The sequence below is a fragment of the Lineus longissimus genome, chromosome 13 (assembly GCF_910592395.1).
Source record: "Lineus longissimus chromosome 13, tnLinLong1.2, whole genome shotgun sequence".
NCBI classification, from domain to species: Eukaryota; Metazoa; Nemertea; class Pilidiophora; order Heteronemertea; family Lineidae; genus Lineus; species Lineus longissimus.
Genome location: NC_088320.1, coordinates 16,427,020 through 16,442,870, shown reverse-complemented (window position 1 = coordinate 16,442,870; position 15,851 = coordinate 16,427,020). Strand labels below are relative to the sequence as shown.

General features: G+C 44.3%; 1 protein-coding gene and 2 long non-coding RNA genes across 4 annotated transcripts in view; 2 read left to right on the top strand and 1 right to left on the bottom strand.

Annotated features, from left to right (window-relative positions):
- Positions 1-3,012, bottom strand: part of LOC135497776 (speckle-type POZ protein-like) — an 87,425-nt gene extending 84,413 nt beyond the window's left edge. The window contains exons 1-2 of one of the 2 annotated variants that reach the window (XM_064787665.1): positions 2,871-3,012; positions 1,563-1,878 (exon numbers count right to left, since the gene is read on the bottom strand). The gene's annotated coding sequence lies outside the window, so the exon portion shown is untranslated. Of the gene's footprint in view, positions 1-1,562; positions 1,879-1,978; positions 2,019-2,870 lie in introns of those variants that run through there. The other variant, XM_064787666.1, reaches the window with a different exon arrangement.
- LOC135497778 (uncharacterized) lies at positions 132-7,611 on the top strand. Its single transcript, XR_010448956.1, has 3 exons — positions 132-238; positions 5,798-5,858; positions 7,329-7,611. It is a non-coding gene; the product is annotated as an uncharacterized LOC135497778 (long non-coding RNA).
- A 5,494-nt stretch (positions 7,612-13,105) lies between these two features.
- On the top strand, positions 13,106-14,973 carry LOC135497777 (uncharacterized). Its single transcript, XR_010448955.1, has 3 exons — positions 13,106-13,171; positions 14,274-14,334; positions 14,675-14,973. It is a non-coding gene; the product is annotated as an uncharacterized LOC135497777 (long non-coding RNA).
- Positions 14,974-15,851: the final 878 nt, after the last annotated feature.

The following is a 15,851-nucleotide window of genomic DNA, read 5'->3' as shown; positions in this document are numbered from 1 at the left end:
ATATCAAGTGAGTAAGAGTAACAGGTTGAAGTTGAAGTCGAGGGTAAATGGAATTTTGCAGACAGTGCAGTGACGAAGCAGAATTTCCAAGCATTCATGAGAGCTTTGTGATCAATAACCCGACACACATCCAGAATAAGCCCTACTAGACCTGGCTACAAATATTAAACCTTGCCCGAACCAACAACCATTTCAGTCGTTGGACTCCAAGCGTAGTGCAGTAGCATTTCTTCAAAAGGTAAGTGAATTCTGCGGTTTACATTGCCGAATTGGTTTAAAAATCATCACATCCACAATGCCGTGATTGTGGCGCAAACAGTCAAGAATGCGATTATGTTAGGCACAAAATCAGCATTTAACCGCCTCCATTTGAGTTTATACCCATTACCTTTGGAGAGGTTACTGATTGTGACCTTGCTACCTACATATATACCGGGGCCCTATATATATCAAAATAATCTTAATCCTCAGTTATTGCCTCCTGACATCGGTGAATGATATTTGACGCTGTTTCAGATGAAATTCACAACGCATGTGATTTTAGGGTTGTTTTCGTGCAAGTCACTGGGGTGCAGCGTAAAAGCAAACAAAACCCACCGCCTCACGCCTTGTCCAATCAGTGTTAACCTACTGTTACTATGGACGCCACAAACATCTTCTTTTCCATATGTGTGCTCTTTCCATTCCTCATTAGACATGTTGTTTTATACGTCGAAAAGAAGTGTCTTTGTTCTTCCTATTTTTTTGGTCACTTTTTGGCCACGCTCTACGATGCGTGAAAAGTCAATCACAAAGGCAAGGAGAGAAGGTATGTCTGTTTTGGAGAATGGTTGAGGTATGATCGCTGGTTTAACCAAACCTTCGAGAATAGCTCGAAACACCATCCATCCTTTGGGAGGACTATAGAGTTTCATGTTCGCGCACTCGAAGTTCTTCAGCTTTGCGGAATTCTTCATTTGACTCTATATTCGTTGATCGCTCGTAAACACACCACATACTGCTTAAGATCTCCTGTTTGCTGCGGCGATGGAAGTAAACTGGTCTAGTATACATGTGTTAATTTTTACGTATTGAGATTTTGGATTTGTTTTAGGGCAGTGCAGTATGGCGTGAAATGAAAAGCGTTCCATTCTTTGTCGTAATCCGCGCAAGAGCTTTATTTCGTTCGTTTTTTTGCAGGAGGCGTAGAATGACCAAGCCCAGAGGCAATTGCATTCATTGATATTTCCACCACATGTTATTACGATTGCAATAACGCACGCAATTCATGCGACTTTGCTATTTTACACCCCACCGCTCGCCAATACACCCAGACAAACGAGTTTGTTCTGCGATTCAAGCAAACTCGCGTTCGGCGGGGACCGACCTTAACCTACACCCTTATATGGTAGTTTACCACTGAATACGATTGCGAGAACGCACGTTCACGCCTTTGCTCTATCATGCTTCTATGCACCCAAACCGAGACCAGCAAAAGCTTTTGCTTTGCGACATCGCAAGTGGCAATGCACCATATACAATTCAGAAATAGTTATTGCATTGGAATATTTTGTAACACCTACCTTATCCCTGGACGTCGACAGGTATATGACGATAAAGGCTCCAGCCCAACTGACAACAGTGTCAACACTCGTACAGTTTTATGTGTGCTGTCATTGAGGGTGTGTTTTTCAGTCGAGGGGCGGGGGAGTTATTGAACTCTTATAATTACGTGCCTATGGTGTATACTGGTACATTGCGTCGACAGTTAAAGCAGGGACTAGTAGATTGCGGTACTTCCTTGTAAACTTCATTCTGTTCTGGTACCAATTTTTGGAATCAGCTCCTTTATTGTTCCATCGTCCAACATACAAAATGCCTCCTCATCAATGCCTTCATCTGAAAATAGATGTAGTCCTAAATGAAATGAAAATCATGCAAAAATGAAGGTTGCCATACTTTTTAAGCTTAATCTGGTGGTATTACGTATACTAAGTACCAGTAATTAATGACAACAGGCCAGCCAGTCAATACTGACATGCTTCCATATTCTTGGTTTGACTTTGATCAGGATTCAATTCTACAAGAAAAAGAAAAAAAACCTCAACTCCCACAAAATGGACACAAAAAACGTTGTAGTCCAAAAGCACCACCCCTTCTCAGCGGCCTACATGTAATGGAATGGTTTGCGGTTTTTGGAGTATTTTCAACATCCTGTGCAAATTTTATTGTAGCACTAGCAGCCAATTTAGAATCAATAAAACAAATTTTGGAACAAAAAGATTCATCAACCACAATCATTCATCAACCACTGCTGCACACTATCGATAGCCTATGGTTGAAAAACCAGCACTTAATCTTGGTACACCCTGTTGTGAGACTTTTCAATACTATCATTATATAATACTACCAATTATGACCCCTCCCCCCTACTTTCGTCAAAATTATAGAATTAACCCTAACCCTAACCCTATGCATTATAGAATTTCCATCTATCTAGGCCTACCACTCTTGTTAATGCAGGCAAGCATTGTGTTGCTGCTCGGTATCCATACCCGGAACCCCGTCAAAAGGACAGGATCATGCGGAGACCCTACTGAGATCCGATATATCAATTCGATGATGTACCAGGTACTGTTATTCAATGTAATCTAAGAGTACTCAATTTCGACCCGGCCATTTCATTCGATAATAACCAGTTAAAAATACAGAGTTGGTAGATAATCATAAAGACATTTAGTAGAGGACAGGAAGGATCCAAGAAAGCATCCACAGAACGAACTTCTCTTTCCAAATACATAGAATTGAATAAGCTACACTACTGAACACTGACTGGACCTGGTGGTCCTGGATGATCATATGTCTCAGGCAAACTGCACTGCAAAACTTACAACTATCAATAAGACTGCAGACAATTCAGACAATGACCCATCCAGAATGCCAGATCAAAACGTCCAGATTGAATGAACAGTCTCACGACGAGTGACCAGTCAGACCAGTAGGCCTTCTGGTCTCGGCAGTGGATTTCGACTGAATTCAATGTGGACATTTCAAAGCCTTTAGGCCTATGGTGGCCAGGCTTCACCACTAACAGGGCTATGGCCCTACATTGCATGTAGGGCCCTACATGTACACTCATGGTCAAAAGTAAATGGACACCAGTTTTTCTTGAATTTCTCAAAAACTAGGCTAAGCAGAAACATTCACCTAGCACCGATTGTAGCAAATGATCTTGGCTATTGAATAATGCTAAAATTTTAAAAATCTGTTTAGTTTTGCCTTTGATAGGAGAAATTTGGTAAATGTCTCTTTTTCACTACTTCTTTATTAGCAGGAATTCACCAATAAAAATTACATCCTCGTGTTCGACTCATGAAGGCCTTTCATAATATATCCAGTTTTTGAAATAATTCAAACTAGAAATGTGGTTTTTGGCCACTTTTACGGTAACGATTTTTACCCCACTGGAGACACCTTTGACATACCCGTAGTCCCATTAAACCATTGTCAACTCCAAATGAAGTGAAGTGGTTGTGAATGAATGCCAATTGTCTTGTATTGTGATCTGTCTGTTTCACAATGACTAGGCACAGGCCCAACGATTATGGTCAGGTCTATTACCAATTGCGTTACATGGTTGTCATTTTAGTTAACTGGTCAGATTACTAATCTGGGAATCCCAACACAATTATTCAAGTGACATGAAGTGGCCTAGATGTTGATTCAAATTTAAAATGAACACAAAAAGGTAAATGACCACAAGTCACTTCTTAAAAGCATTCAAATTGATCAACAACCCACCACAATAATAATTGAATAGGCCTGTCAATATTCAAATTTAGATAATAATGTCCACCTTTTGTAAAAGGTCTGTTGACCACCCTGCCAGGAAAAACACAATGCCCACTCATCACTCAAAAGGTCTGTTCAATAGAAAAGGAGGGACCATGTAGTAGATGTGTCAAGCATGATCCAAATCATTACCGTAAAAGTGGCCAAAACCCACATTTCTAGTTTGAATTATTTCAAAAACTGGATATATTATGAAAGACCTTCATGAGTCGAACATGAGGATGTAATTTTTATTGGTGAATTCCTGCTAATAAAGAAGTAGTGAAAAAGAGACATTTACCAAATTTCTCCTATCAAAGGCAAAACTAAACATATTTTTAAAATTTTAGCATTATTCAATAGCGAAGATCATTTGCTACAATCGGTGTTAGGTGAATGTTTCTGCTTAGCCTAGTTTTTGAGAAATTCAAGAAAAACTGGTGTCCATTTACTTTTGACCATGAGTGTACATATGTACATGTATTGTAGCCTATACACTGTTGGTGGTTGGTCAGTGCCTGCAAATCATGAATGAATTAACATTATCATCATCTGTTCTGAATGAAGCGTCTGTGTCCGAAGCATTTTTCAGCAAGACATTTCACGCAAGATGCATGAATTTGACACTCTGCTATATAATGAGACAACAATTTCTGCTCGCAAGTATTTGGAAAAGGAACATTTGGCAGAATAAGGTCGAAATCGATCGCATTTTAGATCAGTATAAAACGTCAACAGTTCCGGCGACTTCCGCCATCGATTTTTAACTCGATCCGAGTGCACCCTCTCGGAAATACTTCACACTTGCGTCAACTTTTTCGGCGGGAATAATCAAACTAACGAGTATCTCATTAAATGCATGTAATGCGCGAATGCTCTACTAATACTTCGGAACAAATTTTCAATAATGTTCACATAAAATTTAGTGCGACACTTTTCTTCATGGCGCGCATCGGATTATCACAAGAGCGCTGACGGGCGCGCACTTTCGCGGGCCTTTTTAAGTTGTCTTTAACTTATCACATCGCCTACAAACTTCTTGTTTTTCCAGTTTAGTGCATTCTTCATTAATAGAGTAGCCTACAGGCCTATCGAACTGGTGATAAAAATGTTCTGTGCATGCGTTGTGAGAACTGAAGGAAAAAGAGAACTAAAAACAGGTTTCGAATGGTGCGCGTTTTCTTTTTGCCTTAGGCCTATACAAAATTGTCAAAAAATGTCTTTTGTGCTATCGGAAACATGAAAAAAAGAATATCTACAAAAGCTATATCTTACCCTTGAACACTTTAACTAGTTCTCCCATCCCCCATGAGGCCAACGTTTCCTCCACGTCCATTTCAAAGATCAGCGAAAACGAAGTTTGGCTTTTGAAGCGGGTTAAAAATGGCGGCGATCGACGCTGGACATCTGCTGTCTGAGGGCGCATTCTGATTGGTCGAAGCTTACTACTTCAAGTGGTTAATTCACAAAATCAGTGATTCTGATTGGTTGGCTGATTTTACTACTTGAATAGGTAAAAAAGTATTCATGCTGTTTGGATTTCAAGTAGTTACTCTAACTATGAAAATAGTTATGTTAACTACTTATTGGTAAACGTATCGTTAACAACTTCAAATGGTAAATGATTTACTATTTAATTTTTGGAGTGTATACACAGAGTTATTGTGTATATGCTTAAAACGGGATTGTCTAAAAAGACTCCGGGTCCGAGACAGTTGAAGGAGCAACGCATTGACAATAATGCATTCATCCCTAGAGACGATCACTGCACTGTGGTGTTATCGGATTATTTATATTTCAAGTTCATAGGAATTTGGTGATGGAAACGTCAACTCAGTGTAGAGTGTGGGATATGAGAGAGCAGCAGGCAGCATGGGAATGCCCCTATATACCAAATAACTCCATCGATCTTCTAACGGTGGTGTAGCATGAGTCGTCTTTAAAATTTGCCAAGCCCAATCTTAATCATGAAATTCGTTTTTTTCAGGTCCACTCACAATTCTACTATCTGTCGTAACTGCAATCTGAGACATATCTACACCATGAAGGTAACTACATAGGCAAACACTTCTCTAAAAATCCAGTATTTATGAAAAAATTAGTTTAGAAATCTCTTTACAAACTCTGTATGGAACATGGTAAACACAATGATCATCGTCGTAGATTCTGTAATAGAGCATCGTTTTTCCTCTGGGCTTTCATGGTGAAGCCAGGTGGTGGTACACACAATATCATCATGATTTCTATATATGGAACAGTTAGTTATTTCCTCTGGGTTTTCATGGTAAGACCAGCCTGAGCAGTTGAATTCAGTGTTTTTTGGCACCTTTCAGGTGCAAGGACTCGGCCAAATATGTGAACGTCTGGCAGACATCTCACTACATAAAAACCCTAACGGCCAAGTTAGAAAACACCAACGCCCGACCACCAAACGACCAACTGCACTTGAAAAATGATAGACACCCAGCGACTGGTCTTACTTGACTGCTCTCGTGAAAAGAAAAATGAAAAATATTCTTCTAGCGGGTTCGAACTGGGAATTCTCGCCACTTGATCCTTGCCGTCTTACCAACTATGCCATGAGGCCGTTGTTGTCAATGAATATATTTTTCAATATTTCATTTCACGTACAAGCTTGAGAGAATGGCGTCTTTTTTACCATCTGTACCATTTTCAGTTTCAAAGTGGCCTTTAAAAATTTGCCCTTTTACAATATTGGCAAAGTGAATTCATAAGATACATAATCAGGAGATGAACATGACACCCTGTGATGATTATAGGAGCACGTAGCTATTTTTCGAGTTATAAAGATGCAAAACAATTTCCCGCTTTGCTAATATTCAAATCATGCGTGTATTGAGGAACTGTCTGATGAGGTGGCATTCGATTTCCAACAATGATCGCTCAAGGTCGTAATGGCTATTTATAGTAAGACATATATGAACTGATGCTCATATCTGTGCTCCACATCCAGTGCTCTGTTGGAGAATACGGTAGCGCCACTGCGGCCTACTGGTAGTCTATCTGAGGACGTTTGAAACGTGTTGGACAGGCGTTTTCAGGTATGCCTGCATGTCAGCTTTAATGTCTGTCTGCCATATACCCGATGTCCGAGCGCCTTATATCATCCTGTGGATCATTGAAACCCACACACAGCGCGTACTGTTTGACTACCGCTTATTACTACCTGTCAGCTCATGTGGTTCAGACATCTCCTCATAACATCGGACTAGCGCTCAGTAGCCACACATGTGAGCTAGGGAAACTTACAGGAATCATCTCACGGCGGTCTTATGAATTCACCTCACACCACAGTCAATTTCGTGAATGTTTTGTCGGCATCGTGTGTGGCTCTGCACCAGACCTCTAAGTCTGATTTCTTCTAATGACAGTTACAACCACAGGATGCACTGACAGTATTATTTGGCATGTTTGGTAACTTAATTCATATATTATTCATATCTTTTGAAGGAATCACCACACTCAGCGCATTGTACAATGTATTTCATTGTTTGCAGACTGCCTATATCATAGTTGCGCTGGTGATAGCCATCGGGTTGCTCCAACCTTCGGATGCCCTGGATATTTGCGACGATATTCCTTGTCCCGTCAAACAGCAAAAACGCAATGCCATAGCAGCTCGACGATCGTCCAAATTCGAAGTGATGGAAGAGGCGAGTGCAAGAAAACAAGCAGAATAATGAATGCCGTATTGTACAGGTTTCGTTCCACGTGAGTGCGTCACAAGAGTTCAAAATATGATGTATTACCACAATACTAAATAAATCACAAATAATTACACCAGTCTGCACTGATTTGTTTTTATTTATAGAGCAGAATGTGAGTCAAGATAGAGTGTGTCGACCCTTGACTCACCGTGTGACACAGGATACCAAGCAACAATCCTCTCGGCCCGTGAGTCGACTGTGGTTCCGCCGTTAGACACAGGATACTAAGCCGCCATCCTCCGAGCCAGTCTCGCAACCAGAGCAGTTCTCTTATAGAGCCGATAGTGAGTCGACTTTGGTCTCACCGTGTGACACAGGATAACAAGCCACAATCCTCCGGGCCTTTGAGTCGACTGTGGTTCCACCGTGTGACACAGGATACCAAGCTGCAATCCTCTTGGCCAGTCTCGAAACCAGAGCAGTTCTCTTATAGAGCAGATAATGTGTCGACTGTGGACCGACGTGCACCGTGTGACACAGGATTCCAAGCCGGAATCCTGCAGAACAGTCTGTCAACCAGAGCAATTCTCTTGTAGAGCAGATAGTGTGTCGACTGTGGTCCCACCATGTGACACAGGATACCACGCCACAATCCTCTGGGCCAGTGAGTCGACTGTGGTTCTGCCGTTAGACACAGGATACCAAGCCGCCATCCTCCGGGCCAGTCTCGCAACCACAGCAGTTCTCTGATAGAGCAGATAGTGAGTCAACCGTTGTTCCGCCGTCAGACGAAGGGATACCCAGCTGCCATCCTCCGGGTCAGTCTCGCAACCAGAGCAGTTCTGTTGTAGAACAGATAGTGAGTCAATTGTGGACTCACCGTGTGACACAGGATACCACGCCACTATCCTCTGGGCCAGTCTCGAAACTAGAGTAGTTCTCTTACAGAGCAGATAGTGTGTCGACTGTGGTCAAAATTGCACCGTGTGACACAGGATACCAAGCTGCAATCCTCTGGGCTGGTCTCGAAACTAGAGCAGTTCTAGAGCAGATAGTGAGTCGACTGTGGTTCCGCAGTTGGACACGAAACCAAGCCGCCATCCTCTGGGCCAGTCTGGCAACCGGAGCAGTTCTGTTGTAGAACAGATAGTGAGTCAATTGTGGACTCACCGTGTGACACAGGATACCACGCCACTATCCTCTGGGCCAGTCTCGAAACTAGAGCAGTTCTAGAGCAGATAGTGTGTCGACTGTGGTCTCACCGTGTGACACGGGATACCAAGCCACAATCCTCTGGGCCAGTCTCGAAACTAGAGCAGTTCTAGAGCAGATAGTGAGTCGACTGTGGTCTCACCGTGTGACACGGGATACCAAGCCACAATCCTCTGGGCCAGTCTCGCAACTAGAGCAGTTCTAGAGCAGATAGTGTGTCGACTGTGGTCAAAACTGCACCGTGTGACACAGGATACCAAGCTACAATCCTCCGGGCCAGTCTCGAAACTAGAGCAGTTCTAGAGCAGATAGTGAGTCGACTGTGGTCTCACCGTGTGACACGGGATACCAAGCCACAATCCTTTGGGCCAGTGAGCAGTTCTCTCGAAGAGCGATTAGTGTGTCGACTGTGGTCCCACCGTGTGACACAGGATACCAAGCCGCAATCCTGCGGGACAGTCTGGCAACGTTTGTCTATCACTGTTGACGTCCAGGCCGGTCTCTGCTGGTGGAAGGTCCTCTTGGCAAGTATCGCAACCAGAGAAGTTCTCTTATTGAGCAGATAGTGTGTCGACTTTACCCACCGTGTGACGAAACCAAGCCGCCATCCTCTGGGCCAGTCTGGCAACCGGAGCAGTTCTGTTGTAGAACAGATAGTGAGTCAATTGTGGACTCACCGTGTGACACAGGATACCACGCCACTATCCTCTGGGCCAGTCTCGAAACTAGAGCAGTTCTAGAGCAGATAGTGTGTCGACTGTGGTCTCACCGTGTGACACGGGATACCAAGCCACAATCCTCTGGGCCAGTCTCGAAACTAGAGCAGTTCTAGAGCAGATAGTGAGTCGACTGTGGTCTCACCGTGTGACACGGGATACCAAGCCACAATCCTCTGGGCCAGTCTCGCAACTAGAGCAGTTCTAGAGCAGATAGTGTGTCGACTGTGGTCAAAACTGCACTGTGTGACACAGGATACCAAGCTACAATCCTCCGGGCCAGTCTCGAAACTAGAGCAGTTCTAGAGCAGATAGTGAGTCGACTGTGGTCTCACCGTGTGACACGGGATACCAAGCCACAATCCTTTGGGCCAGTGAGCAGTTCTCTCGAAGAGCGATTAGTGTGTCGACTGTGGTCCCACCGTGTGACACAGGATACCAAGCCGCAATCCTGCGGGACAGTCTGGCAACGTTTGTCTATCACTGTTGACGTCCAGGCCGGTCTCTGCTGGTGGAAGGTCCTCTTGGCAAGTATCGCAACCAGAGAAGTTCTCTTATTGAGCAGATAGTGTGTCGACTTTGGACCCACCGTGTGACATAAGATACCAAGCCGAATTCCTCTGGGCCAGTGAGTCGACTGTGGTCCCACCGTGTGACACAGGATACCATGCCACAATCCTCTGGGACAGTCTGGCAACCAGAGCAGTTCTCTTATAGAGCAGATAGTGAGTAAACTGTGGTCCTACCGTGTGACACGGCATACCAAGCCACAATCCTCTGAGACAGTCTGGCAACCAGAGCAGTTCTCTTATAGAGCAGATAGTGAGTAAACTGTGGTCCTACCGTGTGACACGGCATACCAAGCCACAATCCTCTGGGCCAGTCTGGCAACCAGAGCAGTTCTCTTATAGAGCAGATAGTGAGTAAACTGTGGTCCCACCGTGTGACACAGGATACCAAGCTGCCATCCTCTAGGCCAGCAGTTCTCTCATAGAGCAGTTAGTGAATCGTCCGTTGACTCATCGTGTGAAACAGGATACTAAGCCAGAATCCTCTAGATCTGGGTTGTGAGTCGACTGTGGTTCCGCCGTTAGACACAGGATACCAAGCCGCCATCCTCCGGGCCAGTCTCGCAACCACAGCAGTTCTCTGATAGAGCAGATAGTGAGGCGACCGTTGTTCCGCCGTCAGACGAAGGGATACCCAGCTGCCATCCTCCGGGCCAGTCTCGCAACCAGAGCAGATCTCTTAGAGAGCAGATAGAGTGTGTCGACCCTTGACTCACCGTGTGACACAGGATACCAAGCAACAGTCCTCTCGGCCCGTGAGTCGACTATGGTTCCGCCGTTAGACACAGGATACTAAGCCGCCATCCTCCGAGCCAGTCTCGCAACCAGAGCAGTTCTCTTATAGAGCAGATAGTGAGTCGACTTTGGACTCACCGTGTGACACAGGATACCAAGCCACAATCCTCCGGGCCTTTGAGTCGACTGTGGTTCCACCGTGTGACACAGGATACCAAGCTGCAATCCTCTTGGCCAGTCTCGAAACCAGAGCAGTTCTCTTATAGAGCAGATAATGTGGCGACTGTGGACTCACCGTGTGACACAGGATACCAAGCCACAATCCTCCGGGCCTTTGAGTCGACTGTGGTTCCACCGTGTGACACAGGATTCCAAGCCGGAATCCTGCAGGACAGTCTGTCAATCAGAGCAATTCTCTTGTAGAGCAGATAGTGTGTCGACTGTGGTCCCACCATATGACACAGGATACCACGCCACAATCCTCTGGGCCAGTGAGTCGACTGTGGTTCTGCCGTTAGACACAGGATACCAAGCCGCCATCCTCTGGGCCAGTCTGGCAACCGGAGCAGTTCTGTTGTAGAACAGATAGTGAGTCAATTGTGGACTCACCGTGTGACACAGGATACCACGCCACTATCCTCTGGGCCAGTCTCGAAACTAGAGCAGTTCTCTTACAGAGCAGATAGTGTGTCGACTGTGGTCAAAATTGCACCGTGTGACACAGGATACCAAGCTACAATCCTCTGGGCCAGTCTCAAAACTAGAGCAGTTCTAGAGCAGATAGTGAGTCGACTGTGGTCTCACCGTGTGGCACGGGATACCAAGCCACAATCCTTTGGGCCAGTGAGCAGTTCACTCGAACAGCGATTAGTGTGTCGACTGTGGTCCCACCGTGTGACACAGGATACCAAGCCGCAATCCTGCGGGATAGTCTGGCAACGTTTGTCTATCACTGTTGACGCCCAGGCCGGTCTCTGCTGGATGGAGGTCCTCTTGGCAAGTATCGCAACCAGAGAAGTTCTCTTATTGAGCAGATAGTGTGTCGGCTTTGGACCCACCGTGTGACATAGGATACCAAGCCGAATTCCTCTGGGCCAGTGAGTCGACTGTGGTCCCACCGTGTGACACAGGATACCAAGCCGCAATCCTCTGGAACAGTCTGGCAACCAGAGCAGTTCTCTTATAGAGCAGATAGTGAGTAAACTGTGGTCCTACCGTGTGACACGGCATACCAAGCTACAATCCTCTGGAACAGTCTGGCAACCAGAGCAGTTCTCTTATAGAACAGATAGTGAGTAAACTGTGGTCCTACCGTGTGACACAGGATTCTAAGCCACAATCCTTTGGGCCACTGAGCAGTTCCCTCTTAGAGTGAATAGTGTGTCGACTGTGGTCCCACCGTGTGACACAGGATTCTAAGCCACAATCCTTTGGACCACTGAGCAGTTCCCTCTTAGAGTGAATAGTGTGTCGACTGTGGTCCCATCGTGTGACATAGGGTACCAAGCCGCAATCCTGCGGGACTGTCTGACAACCAGAGCAGTTGTCTTGTAGAGCAGATAGTGAGTCGACTGTCGTCCCATCGTGTGACACAGGATACTAAGCCACAATCCTCTGGGCCAGTCTCGCAACCAGAGAAGTTCTGTTGTAGAGCAGATAGTGAGTCGACTGTGGTCCCACCGTTTGACACAGGATACCAAGCCGCAATCCTCTGGAACAGTCTCCCAACCAGAGCAGTTCTCTTATAGAGCAGATAGTGAGTAAACTGTGGTCCTACCGTGTGACACGGCATACCAAGCCACAATCCTCTGGGCCAGTCTCGCAACCAGAGAAGTTCTGTTGTAGAGCAGATAGTGAGTCGACTGTGGTCCCATCGTGTGACACAGGATACCAAGCCGCAATCTGACGGGACAGTCTCGCAACCAGAACAGTTCTCTTAGAGAGCAGATAGTGAGTCGACTGTGGTCCCACCGTGTGACACAGGATACCAAGCCACAATCCTCTGGGCCAGTGAGTCGACTGTGGTTCCGCTGTTAGACACAGGATACCCAGCCGTAATCCTCCGGGCCAGTCTCGCAACCACAGCAGTTCTCTCATAGAGCAGATAGTGAGTCGACTGTGGTCCCACCATGTGACTCAGGATACCAAGCGACAATCCTCTGGGCCATGGTGCTGGACTCAAATTTGCTGACAGCAAATTTCTCTTTTCTCGTTTACTCCCATGAATTTCTCAGAGAGGTAACGTATGGCAGTGACAGGTCGTACGAAAGCTGCTGTAAATTCTGAAAAAACTTTCCTATTCAATATTTGTTTGACAAGTTATATAAAAATCTTGCAAATATTGCTTAATTCCTCTCGAAAAGGTGACATGTGTGTCTGTCATTTGACTTGGAGATATAAAGATGGAGACGAGCATCTGTATTTTACACATCTTTGTTCTGCGTCAACTGGGATTCTAATTGTAAGTACATATTTCTAACACTGATATAGGGTTGAATTTGCACTTGTTTGGCACAATGCTATTCACAGTTACATTCTAGAGTTAAACACGAACATGCCGACACTTGTAGTATTTTCTATAAACGATATCTCCAGAAATCCGTCTTGAATTCAACCAATTCTGCCAGTGATCTGTGATATGGCCAGTTCGTTAATTCATGTGTTCTTGTGACGTGTAATACACGTCTTTTCGTTTAGGCCCCTTTACGGAAGAACGTCAGCTTTGCGGTATTCAGACGCGCGTTACTGACTATGCCACAGTTCGTTCCTCAGTCCCCTTTTAATAGTGGCGACAATCGCCCAACTTCTTCATCCGGAGACTACTTGATTACAGTAATCTCTGGTAACACCTATACGTCAAATATCACGTGATCGACGGATTTACGAGATGAGCGGCATGTATGACCTAAATACATAGAAGCAAGTGCCAACTCAAGTTAAATGTAGACTTGGTAAGAACTGGGACGCGTGTATTTGGCCGTTACGTGTCACTACTGTTTCCTCATGACGAAATATTTTTGTGGCCAACCAAATAAGTTTCAAATTGAGAACCCTCACTGTGTTTGAGATCATTTACTGTTAATTTGTTGTATTTATTACACATCGCTTTGACAAAAATTCACTTCAGCATCCAACGAAAAACCTATCACGAAATCAAAAATTGCTTTTTTATTAAAACATAACAAGAATGTCGTTTCATACAAGTTGCAGGCAGCGCTCGATACGTATACACAGAGTTATTGTGTAAATGCTTAAAACGGGATTGGCTAAAAAGACTCCGGGTCCGAGACAGTTGAAGGAGCAACGCATTGACAATAATGCATTCATCCCTAGAGACGATCACTGCACTGTGGTGTTATCGGATTATTTATATTTCAAGTTCATAGGAATTTGGTGATGGAAACGTCAACTCAGTGTAGAGTGTGGGATATGAGAGAGCAGCAGGCAGCATGGGAATGCCCCTATATGCCTAATAACTCCATCGATCTTCTAATGGTGGTGTACGTGAGTCGCTTTAAAAAATTTCCGAGCCCAATGGTAATCATGAAATTTATTTTTTTCAGGTCCACTCACAATTCTACTATCTGTCGTAACTGCAATCTGAGACATATCTACACCATGAAGGTAACTACATAGGCAAAATCTTCTGTAAAAATCTAGTATCTATGAAAAATTAGTTTAGAAATATCTTTACAAACTCTGTTTAGAACATGGTAAACACAATAATTATCGTCGTAGATTCTGTGATAGATCATTAGCTATTTCCTCTTGGCCTACATGGTGAAGTCGGTACTAACAGTTCAATTAAGTGGGTTTTTTTACAGTTCAGGTGCAAATAGCTCGGCAAAATAAACACACCCAACGTTGATGTCGGCCTGGAATGTACGTGATGTTTGCGCGCCTGACATCATCATGTGGATCATTGGAACCCACACTCAGCGCGTGCTGTTTCTTTCTATTGCAGATCGCCTATATCCTGTTTGCGCTGGTCATTGTGACTGGCTTGCTGCAGTCTTCTGACGCGAGCCGGTGCTCTGAGCTACATGTATGCGGTATGGGTCGCAAAAGGCAATCCAATGACGAATTGGCTGAATCTGACATGAAGGCTGAGACAAGCGAATCCGAAAGAGCCGAAAATGAATGATAACTTAGCGTTTTGTTCAATCGATTTAGTAGAACCAAACCAATAACTGTACCGTAATCACAGTCATCAATCTTTGAAAAGTAATGAACATTTAATAAACAGTTGAAATCAATAAGCAATATGCCTTTCTTTGTTAAAATCCAATTCCACTATGCGTCACCCTTATTTAATTGGTCCTGATAACACCGAATTCGCAGTGTTTAACTACACTGTAGATGTTTGTCAGACACCACGTTTTCTTTCCCGTGGCATTTTAATTAGCCATGAGCACAATCTACCGAAAAGGAGATATGACTGAGAATAATATCACACTTTCGATCAATGATCCCATGATCAATGTTCCCTTTACTTGGGCTTGTGGTCATTTTATCAGCAACGCTGGGAATCTACGGGCATTAACCAGAGTACCACGTGGAAGCCTTCTCTTTTGATACTTCAATATCTTTTGGCAGTTATTGGTTCCTGACATTCTGGTGCAAATTCTAGTGCAACTATGTAGTTTTTTTTATTGTTGAACATCGAAAATCTGACCTAACACATCGAGAAAAACTTTCTAATTTTCGATGTCATCCGATGACTTCATGAAGTCTGTCATCAGCAGGCTTTTAGTCTATCTTGTCACTTTTCTTCTGTATGTCATTTACAAAGGCCACGTCCGTAGATGAGAGGGGGCCCGTGTTCTTTTTGTTCGGTGGCACACTGTCACTTCTCTTGCACGAACCGCTAGCTTCAAGCCCCATAGTGCCATCTTGACCGTCATCCACGGCATCATCATGAAAGTCTTTTTTTCATTACTAGCAATGGCAGGCCTAGCACACTCCGTTTTGAATAGAGGGCGACTCAGTCGTTTCTATTGTCTGATATTGGAGGTGCGAATTAATCAGCCAATTAAGTCTCCTGTACATTGATGCATGGCAGACAATAAAATGAAGGGTTTTTGATAATTTGGGCAGTCTACCCCAGGTCTGAAAGTTATAGCACTAAGTTAGTTAAACCA